Below are 13,830 nucleotides of genomic sequence, written 5' to 3' on the forward strand. Positions count from 1 at the left end.
TTAATTGAAGAGTTTCATACTTACAGGGAGCTATGAGCTATTTTCTTATGATAAACTAAAATAGACTACTTCCAAGTCGAGACGAAATTAAGAGGTTTTTCTTATAATCAAATAAATATAATTGATAATTATTATATTAATCGTAATTAACTTACCTTAATATTAGTTAAATCGTTTCAAGAAACTTTATTCCTAAAATCATTTAAAACATTGCTATTGTTGACGTTTGAATTCAAGTGTATGCCTCTTTAACAATTTTTGGAAATTTGGGATATATAAAGTGCTTGATTCACAACAAATAATAAATTATAAGAGAAGTTGTTACTGCAAGCAGTAACAACTTCTCTTTGGTGAAATGATGGGAGTAGAAGCCAAAAATTGCTTTCTGTGAACGCGTTTGCTTCAATTTTTCATGTGCGAACGCGCTGACAGGCAAGTCCGATGTAATACCTCTCCGTACCGACATCTTCACTCGGAGAGGTAAAAAATCCAGAAACCAATTTAAAATTTAATATTAAAATTCAAGGTCTTAGTATTCAGAATTAGGTTATATGCGAAAGATGCCCATATGCAGCATCTTGTTTATGCTAGCACAATAGCACAATTTTATCCAAAGATGACGCAATTTTTTTTAAACACAAGTTTTATTGTGTGATTGACTTAAAATACCGAGGAGATTATAACTCAGTGCTTCCTCCAAAGCTTTATGCAATTGCGCTGTAATTTACATCATTGGAATTCGAAACCTTTATATACTACCGATTTGCCTATGGCGAAACAACCGGCGTATGCTTCATTTCAAACGTCAATATTAGTCAAGTCTCTCAAGAATGTTTAATTGTTCTTTCTTAAAACGATGCAATGCGCAATAAGATGAAATATTAACGAAGAAAATATATAATTTTAATTACATTTATTTTGATATTTTAAGATACTCTTATTTCTAAGCTCAATTTTAATACAGAAAGAGTAATAAAGTCGTCTATCTGTGTGTCTGTAAGCGTCCGTTGTTACATTAGTGCACCACTTTAGCTGTTTTCCTTGTGTTGGTGTGTGAAGAAATACATCAAAATTATAACTACCTTTTTTTTCACAATATAAAACGAAAATTTGGGAAATATAATATAAAGTGCCTTTACTAGTGTTCTAGCACTAAAGCTCCGTTTCATTACGATATTTCAAGAACATCTTTTGATATTAATATTTGAAATGGGTGTTTACATTTTAATTAAACCATACTACATTTATATATATCCAAAACACTAATTTCTGCTGTGCAAAGTAAATATGAAAGTATTATTCAATGGCGTGTCTTCCATTTATGATATGTCTGTTCGGAGTACGCCGGAATGTTAACACTGAAGGCTGAATATGAGTCCAATTTAGAGCGTAGTTTTATTAAAGACCCGCGAGGTCTGAATAAGGTCACGCGGTGGTTAGAATAAGAACACGTTGGGAAGGAGTTAGTAGAAGAACACTAGAAGAAGAACACGTGGGTGGGGTTAGAATAAGAACACGTGGGGGGGGGTTAGAATAAGAACACGTGCGGGGGTTGGAATAAGAACACGGGGGGGTTGGAATAAGAACACGCGGGGGGTTAGAATGCGAACAAGCGAGGGGTTAGAATACAAACAAGCGGGGGACACGCGAGTAGTGATAGCCACTCAGATACGCATGGATCCAAGATGGCCGCCACCCCAAGATGGCCACCAGACCCCCCATCCACCAAACTCAAACTAAACTTCCAACCCAAGATTGGGAAAATCTTACCTGACCAACCCTGCCTTCCACCATGTTGTGCCTATTCAGGAGGTTTTTTTACCCATTTACCCCGTTTGAATTTCCCGCAATAAACCTTTTAAATATGTCTGAGAAACAAAGCCAGATATATAAATTAATCAAAACGTCTTGGATTTAACCAAGACCTAAAAGTATCGATAAGAACAAGGTTAATCACTTGACTGAATGCGCAGATATTGAAAGTTTTTTTTTTTTAATTAAGACTTACATGCTTAAGATGCTGTTCGGACAGTGGGACAAAGGACGAGCTTCCTCGTAGAGCTTAACATGGCGGGTGGGTAAAAAAGGAGAGGGCGTCGGACAGCCCCTTTAAGAAACTAATGTTCCATCACCCTATTCCATTGAATAAACTTAATTTACTGGTAGTCAATTTATTCCCTCTCAATAATTTGAAAAATTTACTTATCTCGGGTTTTCGAGCACAATTCCATTCCCCGTTTACATTTTATAAGTACATTATCATTTTTAGGAGAGTACGTGTATGACATTGTGTCGTTAATAGGTTGCTAACATATCCCCGTTCATGGCCTGAACGATTTATAGTGAAACCTTTTGTTTTTGTGCAAATTTCAAACGAATGGCTAAAAGTGCGCCTCTTTTTAGGGTAGAAAGAAACTAAAAATAAGGATTTTTTGGAAAAGGTGGCAATTAACAAGCAAATTAGCAATAATTTGGAAAGGTACCAAAACATATTCTATTTAGTAAAATTTTGGAAAAGGGGAAATTTATTCAGTTGATAAAACATGATAATAACAAAAACAGGCCCACATTTAGCCGCTCATATTTCAACAATGGCGGAAAATTCAATAGGGATGTTATGATTTTTAGTCTTGGTTAAACTGAATATATGTAAGAGGGAAAGACACGGGGAAAATACTTTGCCTTCCATCTCGCTCGATGGAAAGATCATAAAAAGAGTAGAGACGTCGAGGGGTCAACCCCCTGTATATCCCGATACTGAGCATTGAAATCTCTTGTGTCTATAGCAGCGGTACGACAGACAACGGTCACACGGTTCTATGCCAGGCCCATGGCGTCTCTATCGTTTCTATGGCTCGCAAGCAGTAGGGGGGGGGGGTGCATACTATTCGAAATTTTTTTATTTTCTTTGTTGTAAACTTGTAATTGCCAACTTAAGGGCGCTAAGGGTGTGAGAGTGTCAGCTGGACTCAGCGCGGTCGTAGCCTGAAATTTCTGACTTGGCTATTTTGCAATATAGCCTGCGTTCACCGAGTCGCGTGATCTAGGAGGCTGTGACTCGACTCTGCTACTAAGTCTGTATATCTTCAGGAACAAGATTAATGAATGTATTAATGGTTTTTAAAGGAATATGGGATTTATCAGGGATAGCCCTGGATTTATGTACTCGTTGCTGCGAATCTTCCTATATAAATGTAGTATTTCAAGTAGCCGCAGAGACTTCTGGTAGCACTCTGTAATTGTATACATTTGGTAGAATACTTTTATAGAAATTGAAATGGTAGAAAATATTTTCAAAATAAAATTTGGTCGAATTATTTCGTAGTTGTCCTATTTCAAGCCGAGGAATGTTCTAAAAAAACAATTACTATTTGATGACGGAAACCTTAAAAAGTACTATTCACAGTCACACGGAATTTTGGAGCAGCTTAAGGCGTAATTGAGTGGGCTATTGCCTTGGTGACGAGGCCAGCGAAAGAAGGCATGAGAGTGGCACAAGGCGTACTTCTAGCCAGGACGATGTATACAGCTATGCATCCTCCTTGCTCGTATCAGGCATAGCAGAGGCTAAAGCAGACTACGACTAAATCGTTTTGTCATTGTTACGTGTATTTATAAGGTATTTTTCATGACGAAATCCCCTAAAAATGATAATGTAGTTATAAAATGTAAACGGGGAATGGAATTGTGCTCGAAAACCCGAGATAAGTAAATTTTTCAAATTATTGAGAGGGAATAAATTGACTACCAGTAAATTAAGTTTATTCAATGGAATAGGGTGATGGAACATTAGTTTCTTAAAGGGGCTGTCCGACGCCCTCTCCTTTTTTACCCACCCGCCATGTTAAGCTCTACGAGGAAGCTCGTCCTTTGTCCCACTGTCCGAACAGCATCTTAAGCATGTAAGTCTTAATTAAAAAAAAAACTTTCAATATCTGCGCATTCAGTCAAGTGATTAACCTTGTTCTTATCGATACTTTTTAGGTCTTGGTTAAATCCAAGACGTTTTGATTAATATCTGTGACTTCGGTCTTAATTTTTATTAATTTTGTGTAGACACGTTGGTGATTTTATATTGATTATTTCAACGCTTATTTCTGCATGCCGTAGAATAGGGAGCTAACAGTTCTGACCCTGAAACGTCCCGCCCTTCTATCTCTTACTGGAGTTCCATCCCCCCTAACGGTTGGAAACAGTATTCTACGCGCAAAAATGCCAACCAGATAGGGGCTGCGTGACATTAGACTATCTCTTCCCCATTGCCAGTTGTTAGCTCCCTTTAGAAAATTGTTGAGAGATCGGAGCTATGGGATCAGTCATTCAGTTTTAATGTTATTATCTCCGTCCTTGGATTCAGCCTTTGGGAAATTGAAGTTGGTGTTTAAATGATTTGCCAGAATGCTAGGAGGTCAGGCAATGGAAGTATGCTTTGATTTATCATTAAATATAGGAAATAACAGGATTAAATTAATATTTACTTGAAATGAATGGTAATTTTACACGCTGTAAACTATTTTACCTTTAATAAATAAAGTTAAATGACAGTTATGGTAATTTATTGATGACAAAATTTAGGGTTAATAATATTATTTCATATAATAGTTAAAATACAAATAGGAATGTTTTTAAGTAATGGCTGTTGAATAATTACTTTCAAATCATTAAAGTACTAAATTGCATTAAGAATGTTTTTGTTTGACTATTTTCAAGTTTTTAAACACGCATGATTTAGATTATGATATTGGAAGGCGCAAAAGATTTATTTAAATAAACATTTGGTTTGATACTTGCCATGTTTATTTACAGCATGTAATTTGGGCTTAATTTCCCTAGTTGTTATTTAATTATGGTATTCATTATAAATTTATTCCTGTGAATAAATATATTGTTTATTTACGTTTAAAGGTAAAAGTTGCATATTTTAAAGGGTTTTTCCAAAGAAAATTGTTTTTGACATCAGAAAGGGTTTTTGAGGATAATTAGCGATTGCGTCCTGCTGCCAAAAAATAGACCTTAACAGGGAAAAGCTAAGAGTAACTATAATTAATTTGAAATGAATCTATAATGTAAGTTTCACAATGAATGCGTGAGAGGGATTAAAAAATTGTTCAAAGACACTCATACGTGAAGGTTGGATTTAAAAAGTGTGAGAGTTCAACATTATCGTATGAATGCCTATAACAATTTTGTTAATCTCTCAAGTGAACAATTCAATGACGAAAAAATATTTACATTTAATCCTAGGATTGTCAAATTGAGACTATATAATTGCCAGAAAAATAGTAAGCATGTGTTTGTTAAATTACTTCTAATATACTTAAAGATGCTTTTTAAAAGGGTAGTGATTTGCTATTGTAGAATCTGCAGTTTAGTTCAGAGAGTTAATGAGGTGCCTTGTATTTCGTTAGTGACATCTCCAATCCAGTTGATTTTAGGTTTTTTTCTATATTTATTACTATTGAACTCAGATGGCGTTGGTAGTTAATGTCATTAATTGTAGTTTTTTTACTGGTTCCATCGCGCTTGATTTTGTTTTGTTGATGTAGAATCTGCAGTTCAGTTCAGAGAGTTAATGAGGTGCCTTGTGTTTGGTAGCGACATCTCCAATCCAGTTGATTTTAGTTTTTTTTTCTATATTTATTACTATTGAACTCAGATGGCAATACTGCTTAACGTCATTAATCGGCAGCATTTTTGTATTGGTTCCCTCGACCTTGTTTTGTTTGGCAAACGTCCGTTAAACAATGTAATTTACCATACATACCTTTAAGGCGTTTTGATGAAAATTGAAGTCCAAGGTTAATCAGTTGGTATTTTAGAGTAACGAGTGAAGTACTTGAGGTTTAATCGAGTGGTGAAGGAGGGGGGATTTGGGGTATTTCACCACCCGCGGACGCGGGGTAGTCAGTTCCTGTAGGGTAGGCATGCTGACAAGTCCCTTATTCCCTCAAAACTTTGTTGCCCAGAAGCTTGGCTTACAGGAGTGCGCCCAACTCCCAACATAGTCAAGTACATAATTTTAGTAACAACCCATTGCTGTTCTAAATTTTAACAACGTTGAGGCAACTTTTGCGAGAAAAAGGTTTTTTTGTGAATCCATAGCTGTTATGAACTTCTATTGTGTTGATGAACTTGTAGGCACGGCTTGCCAATCCGTAACGTGATTATATAGGGAAACCAAAGAGGTGACATGTATTATTTGGCCTTGATACAGCTTGATGTTCTATAGACACTGACTCAAGCCAATAGAAAGGTTATTTCTTTGAATATCTTTGCTGTTCTTAATCCAAAGACGCTCTCACTCTTTGAACACGCCAGTCTAAAGTGTCTGTTATTTCGGTGGAGAAGTTGAATATATATTTTGATTTGTCTATCGAAGTCTTGTTGTGGTTTTTTTAAAATGATGATGATCATCATATTTTTGAGCTGTACTGGTAATAGCTATGATGAATTATTTTTCTGTTGAAGCTTAGTAGTTGGCACGTGTTGATACGATACGCATGTAGTTGCACGAAATTTGTCTTTAAATTGTATGTTTCAAACTCGAAAATATGCACTGCTTGTAGTATTTATGTCGAAATAATTTTAATCTTCGTTATATTAGTTATGTAAAGGGGCGGGGGTTGAAAGAAAACTTTACAATTTACTGGCAATTATATGTTCATTTAAATATAAGATTTTGAGGGTCTATTTTTAAGATTTTGTCACGCAACTCTTAACTTTAAGTTTGTAAACATTGCTGCTAGAACATGGCAATTATTGTTTTGCGCGTGGGTTACCAAAGGGACAATGAAAAGGTTATTAATTTTTGGGGAAAAAAATATTCCAGAAGGCTTTGCAAATTGTACCCCTGTTGAATTTACGCAATGCAACCTGTCACGCAGACTACCCCAGCTGGTGAGAAACACAAAGAGATTATGCAAAACTTACTGGAATATTAATTGGAAAAATGGTTTAGTTGTTTTAATTACAGGGGTTATGTCTATATATATATTGGTAACCACAATTCGGCAAATAATAAGTTTATATGGCTTTTTTAAGCGTAACTATTAAATAGTTTAAAAATAAATTTTTGTAAGTGGTATCGGATTGTGTCTGGTACACATTATTGATAAGTTATAGAAAGAAAAGATTATAATAATAGATAATATTTAAACATAAAATCTTTGCTAATCTTTGATATTGTAACAGGATAATATTAGATTATATTAATTTAATTTAATGTTTTTGAATGGTTTTAAATTGTTAATGTAAAAAAGTTATGGGCGTCTTAATTTAAAAAAAATATAGCGCGCTTAAAAGAGAAAAAAATGGAAGATGCGAAACTGATATTTAGAAAACTCTTTGAATATATTAATTTTAATCAGTATTTATTTAAAATTTGGATACGAGTGTCTAAATCTCAGTTCAAAAAATCTGTTCAATGTTAACTAATAGGATGAGTTTGTCTCAATAGTTTCACCAGCTTATTAAAGAATTATATTTAATCACATAGCATTACCAACAGGGGTTACGTTTTTAGCGTGTTTTTTACCCAAAACACCATTGGGGCAAGACTAATACAGAGTACTAAAAACCCTTCACTAGAAAATTTACAAATTAATGCAAGAATCATCGCCTTTTTTTCGTAACAATAGCATGGCCCTACAATCCTCCCTCCTCTCCCTTTCACGGTGATTATAGTAGGCAACATCAAAATTACTCCAGAACCATCGTTAACCTTAAACTTGCTCTAGGATTAACAATCTTACCCAGTCATAAATTACTTTAAAGTGAATATGAAACTATTAGTATATCTTTGACAGATATGATGCTCCTTTCTGGTACGAATATTGAAATTTTAAGCTTTACCCGGGGTAAATTTGATATGGATTCTTCAATCACGTTAGATCCTTTAATGTGTCTGGACTCTTTCCAAGAGCAGAACAGTGACGTCAGTCAAGTTACTGACGAATCTCTCCCTTTTTTCTGATCATTGTAACACTGACCTCGTACCAGCCGTTATCTTTTCTCACAAAGTTCACATAATGTCCCTCGGCCAACGATTCACCTTTATGAATAATCACCCCTTTAGTTTTAAAAAGCATCTTACTCATAGTGACATTTTGATTTTCAAAACTTGATATTTTGGTCGAAATCTTAATTGGCCGACCATCTTTGTAATCGCCACGGAGAAGACACAAAAATACGTACTTCCCGCTGGATATCAATACATCACGCTCTTGTATTTTTGGGTTGTTACAAAATACGCATGGCACCTCTGTTAATCTCATCTTTTTTTCTAGAGATTTCCAATCAATTTTATCTCGGTTTTCTAGTGGAAGATTGAAAATGTTGCTTTCAACAATATTCTCCGAATTTTGTTCAACTTGACATTTCGGGCATTTGGTAACGTTTCGCGACTTTGACCAAAAAAATCTTTTTGAGCCTTAGAGTAATCGGCTTCCATTTCTTGGCTTAGAGTCGTCAAAAGGACCATCAAAAATTCACTGGCGTCTTGTTGATCGTTTTGCGTAAAATGATTTCCGACAGCCATTCTCAGTTCCAACCCTTTACGACTGAAACTTCCTTGAGAACCTCTCGATGTCGTTTATCGTGTTATGGAGGCAACGTAAAACTGGTTTTTCAACGAATGATCCATTGTAAGATTTAACTAATTCTCTTAATTCCGGCACTAATAAGAGTAGTTGCAAAACGCTATTAGAATAGCACGTTACTTGGTCATTGTTAGCTAAACCCTTCAAGGGCAAACTATCCGAACTCTGTTGGGTTTTCCTTTTCTTCTTCAGTGTTTCTGCACATCTCTCTTCCTCGCCTTCTAAAAGGCTTTTAGATAGTGTAGGCGCACCCTTTTTGCCACCTCGACTTTCTTTCGACTCCGTCATTTCCAAAAGAGGGAGATCTGGCCTATATTTTTTGCGAAGCCTGTTATATTCCATTATGGCCCGTCCATCCGCCTTAATTTCAGTCGGATCGAACTGTAATAGATGGAGTCCGGTTAAGGACGTCACTCTCGATAAAGCTACGTACGCCATGCCCGTTCCGAATAAATTCGGACCCAAATCCATAATGGCGCATTTTAAACTCATGCCTTGGCTTTTGTGTATCGTAATTGCGTATGCCAGGATGACGGGAAACTGGGACAGCTTAACGTAAATCTTTGTCATGAGCAAAAATTTGACGCCAATTTTCTCAACTAAAAAGTCAGTATTAGCGTTGTCGTTGTCGTTATTCGGTTCGCGATCTACTCTGAGAAAAATACCAACAACGTTTCCTCGTTCGTCTTTCTTGAATCCAGTTACGAAACCCATCGTACCATTTACAACGCCTTTTTCAAAACTGATATTCCTTCTTACCATTATACGGCAGCCAACGCAAAGAATTAACTCGCTCTCCAAACCGCCCGTTTTGGACGGTTCGTTTTCTAGACTTTGAAATCTCCTCAAAATGTTTCTATTCATTTTTTTGCCATTCCTGGCAAGGAATGACTTCAACTTTCACGCCGTTTTTTCGCAGCATTTCACAGTTGAATTTTTCGCACATGGCTAATTTAGGCATCTAACAAATTGGGTGAAACCCTTCATTGGACAGCTTAATGAAAAGGTCCATAGCCACTTCCATGTTTTCTCCTCGAGCAACCAATCTACTTTCTAAGGTTGCAACATCAGCTCTAGAAATATTTCCAATTCTAACTCTGCTTAAAATGTAGCTGTTACTTTGGTCGTTGGCTTGTCTAACATTTTGCGTTAGTTCATCGTATTTAAAAAACTTGCAAAGATCACTTCCTCCGATGCAATTGAATCTTAGTCTGGCTTCTTCGGAAGTGATTTTGATGAACGCGGGATTTCCTTGAACCGGAGGCAATTGGAAAACGTCTCCCAAAACAAGGATAAATACAACTCCACCAAATGGTTGGTTCATTTCCCAAAATTCGCTCAGCCTCAAGTGAACGTGAGTCAGTAACACCGACGAGACCATGGAAATTTCATCAATAATCAACAGTTTTAAATTTTCCAAAGTTTCTTTAATAATGCTCATATTGTCAGAAATCAGGGAATGGTATTCGGCAATACGCCCATGATCTACCGGCAACATTAGTAATCTGTGTAATGTTACGCCATTAACATTCAACGCTGCCAAACCCGTTGGCGCGGCAATTGCCACGCTAGCAGGATTTTGAAAGCGTCGCCTTACGCCGTTGGCGAGAGTGTCGATAAGAAACGATTTGCCAGTGCCACCAGGTCCCGACACAAAAAAGGCACTTGTTTCCAGATTTTTCTCCCTCTTGGGAGAAGTGATCCATGATGTGATCATATATTCGCCTTTGATCCGAGTTTAGTAACGCCACATTGTCATCATCAGTCTCGAAATTGATTTCTATGGCAGCTTCCACATCAGCCATCGCGTGTTCAGTTTCGATAACAATTTCTTTCCCTTGTAGCGCATTTTCATCTTCTTCACTTTTGGCCTCAGAAATTATGGTTTCTGTCTCTTTCGCCTTTTTAGAAGCCTCGCGTTTCTTTTCAACTTCTTTGGAAACCGAGAGTTTCTCGTGATATTCTCTCATATATTTTAACACCGAAAGCGAGTTTTCGAAAGCATCCGCGTAGGTTTAAAACTCGCCTAATAGCTCATTTTCGTCACGCCACGGTTTGAAGAGCATCAGTAGAGCGTGACAATAACTTTCTTTCTCCTCTATCGGGTCGAGAATGTAGTGCTCCACTATGTAGGGCTTAATTCTCTTTCTCATGAAACCCAGATTGTTTTTCAACTGGATTACATTCGCATTTTTCTCGACACCCTCAGAGCGCATCGCATAATCGTAAAACTGACCAAATTCCCGCAAACTAAGATTTTCCAAGCTGTCAGAACGATTCGGATATTTGTCGTCGACGAACCTTTTTTGGCAAGTGTCCGTGCTTTCGGGGTCAGTTTCCCTCAAACGCGCGAGTTCCTTGTAACCTTTCAAAACTCTCGATCGGTTTTCTTTTAAGTTAGTGTTAATAAATTTAGTGCTGCCGGACTTGTTGTAAAGGTCTTGGCCCAGCATCATATCGAGAGCTTCATGAATTCCTATTTGCTTGCACGTCAAAGATTTCAATCTATAGGTAAATAATTTTTTGGACAAACTTTCGTTGCCTAACTCGGCAAAAGTTTGGTCCATGTCAGCCCGGTCTCCCTTTGTCACGTAAGCCGTGACATAGTTTACCACTATTTCCGATTTGTCAGCGACAAATTGCAAATCCATGTTGGCTTTGGAAGCCAAAACTAGCGTGGGATTGTAATCATTGATTAAAACTTCGTGCTCTTTTCTCCGCAAGTCGTACAGTCGTTTCCACACCTTTTTGCTTTGCGCCATCTATCGGATGGTGCAAAGGTTTAGTCCGACTATTTTTTACGGCTGGGCGCGCCTTTTCCCCCCACTTTCCCCCTCTTTTTCCCGTGCGGAATTCAGAAATTTTTAAAAAGTACTCAGTATCACACTTAGGTGGCTCTGCAACGTGAAATAATTTTATTTATTTATGAAATTATTTTCCTCCTCGGCCGGGTTTCGATCCCGCACCATCCACAGAGCTCTCACTCCACGGATTGACGCCTTTACGCTCTCGGCCGTCTAGTCATATTAACAAGCTCGAGTTATGTTGCTTAAACCTAGCATCTCTCTCACGTCGGCAGCCGGCGCGTTCCTCTCGCGTCTTGCTTAGTTGGGGCAGGGAGGAGGGAACTTTGTTCGAGGCGGCGTCGCGGCGAGTCTCACGTTTCCATGGTAGCGCGCCTATACAATGCCGAGAATTGAAATCTCTTGGCGGGAAATTCGCGAATGGTAGATAGGCAGTTTAAAACGGGTAGCGCTACAATTATTAAATACGTCGCGTTTTTAGCATTAGAAGGTTTACAAAATAATTTTAGGAATTGTACTCGTCGGAAAGTCTGAAATATAATAAAAACTAAACACATTTTTAAAGTAAGAGATATTTGATTTGTAAACCAAAAGAAATTAATACCGTAGTCTCTGGAGAGTGTATCAGGGAAACCTCTGTAACTAAGCAAGTTTATGATATTACCATCTCTGTAAGTGTTCGAATTAAATAAATATATATTTATATTGTAAGTTAATTAAATTAACTTGCAAGTGCTTCTAGACAGACACATTTTTGAGGTTAACCATACCTGTACATTTAATTTGGGAATTTAGGTTTTGGGATTAGATAAGCTAAAGTCTAAAAACTTATTTTTTCTCTTTAAGCGCGTTACAATTTTGGACAAACAAAAACGATAATTGGATGTTTAATTTTAGTATTGGCATTCGCAATAAAATCTTTCTATTAACGTTTGATTACTCAAATAATCCTAATAATAAATTTTACGAAGCACAAGCACTTTCTAAGGTTCTTTTCACTTTTCAGTAACAAATTTTGACAATGAAAAATTATCATTTCAAGTTTAAATTTGCCTAAAAACGATAATGATAATTTATTTAATAAACTCTAATTGGACTCTTTTCAGTTACATATTTGCCAAAGACAAAATATCGTTTCAAGTTTAAATTTGCCTAAAAACGATAATGATAATTTATTTAATTAACTCTTAATTGGATTCTTTTCAGTTACATATTTGCCAAAGACAAAATATCGTTTCAAGTTTAAATTTACCTATAAACGTTAATGATAATTTATTTAATAACTTCTTAATTTTAACTAATAAGAGTAATCAATTACTAATCATCACTTATGATCACTAACTTTAAGATAAAAAGTTCAATATTATTTTTATAAACGTAATCAAAATAAGCATTGTTAACATGATAATTCAAAATCTAATACTACAACTTCACATTAAGTAATGAGTTTAGAAATAAATGTACATGTTTCTCTCACCAGAAGGAAAACCATTATCTAGACATCAAGAAACAATATCAATATCATCATCCCATTCGTAAACGCAACAGTTATGAACCAAATTTCAAAATTTCCAAAAAAATATCTTCGAACTCATTTCCTTGCTGATTGCAGACGCTTTTCTATGCCTAGCAGCCTACCGGCGTTTCCCTACTGTAGCGTCATCTACGTACACTACTATTTTAGCAATTTGGAAGAAATAATTATTCATTGTTAACTATCTATTAAATTTAGTTTTTTAATTGTAAATTTTATATATGAGCAAAACAGTTTAAAATTACTTTGGCGTATGTATTAAAATTAGGCCGACATGATGGCGCTAAATAGAGCCTAGATCTGACTAGAGAGTATCAGATTATAAAACCAAGACCTCTTGAACCAATATTCTTAGATTTGTAAACGTGCCGAGGGGCAGGTCTCGCGAAACCTGATCAGTTGAATAACACATATAATGAGAACGTTCTGCGTTCGTTACCAAATGATACTGATAAAAAATTATTGCATTAAAATGTAAGGTCTCCCTCGCAAGAAGCTTCAGAATGTCATCGAAAAAGTAGAGTACCGCTGAGAGGAAGGTTTTTTCTTCTTGGACCTGCTTGACAACTATGTATAATTTAAACTATATCTCAAGTAAATCCTGGTTTTTTTACCAACAGTAAACTTTTCCCCACCCTTTCAGTTAGTTTCTTAATCATGATTTTTCAACTCTTCATTGTTTTTCAAAATATGTAATATTTCCAAAAAATACAGTTTTGAACTAAAATTGCGTTAACATAGTAACGTTTACTTGGTAGAAACACAAGGGCTTTTCTGAACTTTCCCATTTAGATGTGTTGTAAGCTTTATGGCCTGTAATTTGGTTTAGTTACAGGATTTTTAGTGCCATGTGTAAGCGATATGTTTAATCTTGGAAAGGGCCTGAAAGTACTAA

The 13,830-nt window shown here is 36.2% G+C and overlaps 1 long non-coding RNA gene across 1 annotated transcript in view; it reads left to right on the plus strand.

Annotated features, from left to right (window-relative positions):
- The window catches only part of LOC149634784 (uncharacterized), a 333,137-nt gene extending 319,992 nt beyond the window's left edge, over nt 1-13,145 (plus strand). Inside the window, exon 2 of the long non-coding RNA XR_016373608.1 lies at nt 12,882-13,145. This is a non-coding gene — a long non-coding RNA (uncharacterized LOC149634784). The remainder of the gene's footprint in view (nt 1-12,881) is intronic.
- Nucleotides 13,146-13,830: the final 685 nt, after the last annotated feature.

The sequence above is a fragment of the Phalangium opilio genome, unplaced genomic scaffold, assembly GCF_054372755.1.
Source record: "Phalangium opilio isolate 3A_F unplaced genomic scaffold, DU_Popi_V2 ptg000098l_1, whole genome shotgun sequence".
Classification (NCBI taxonomy): domain Eukaryota; kingdom Metazoa; phylum Arthropoda; class Arachnida; order Opiliones; family Phalangiidae; genus Phalangium; species Phalangium opilio.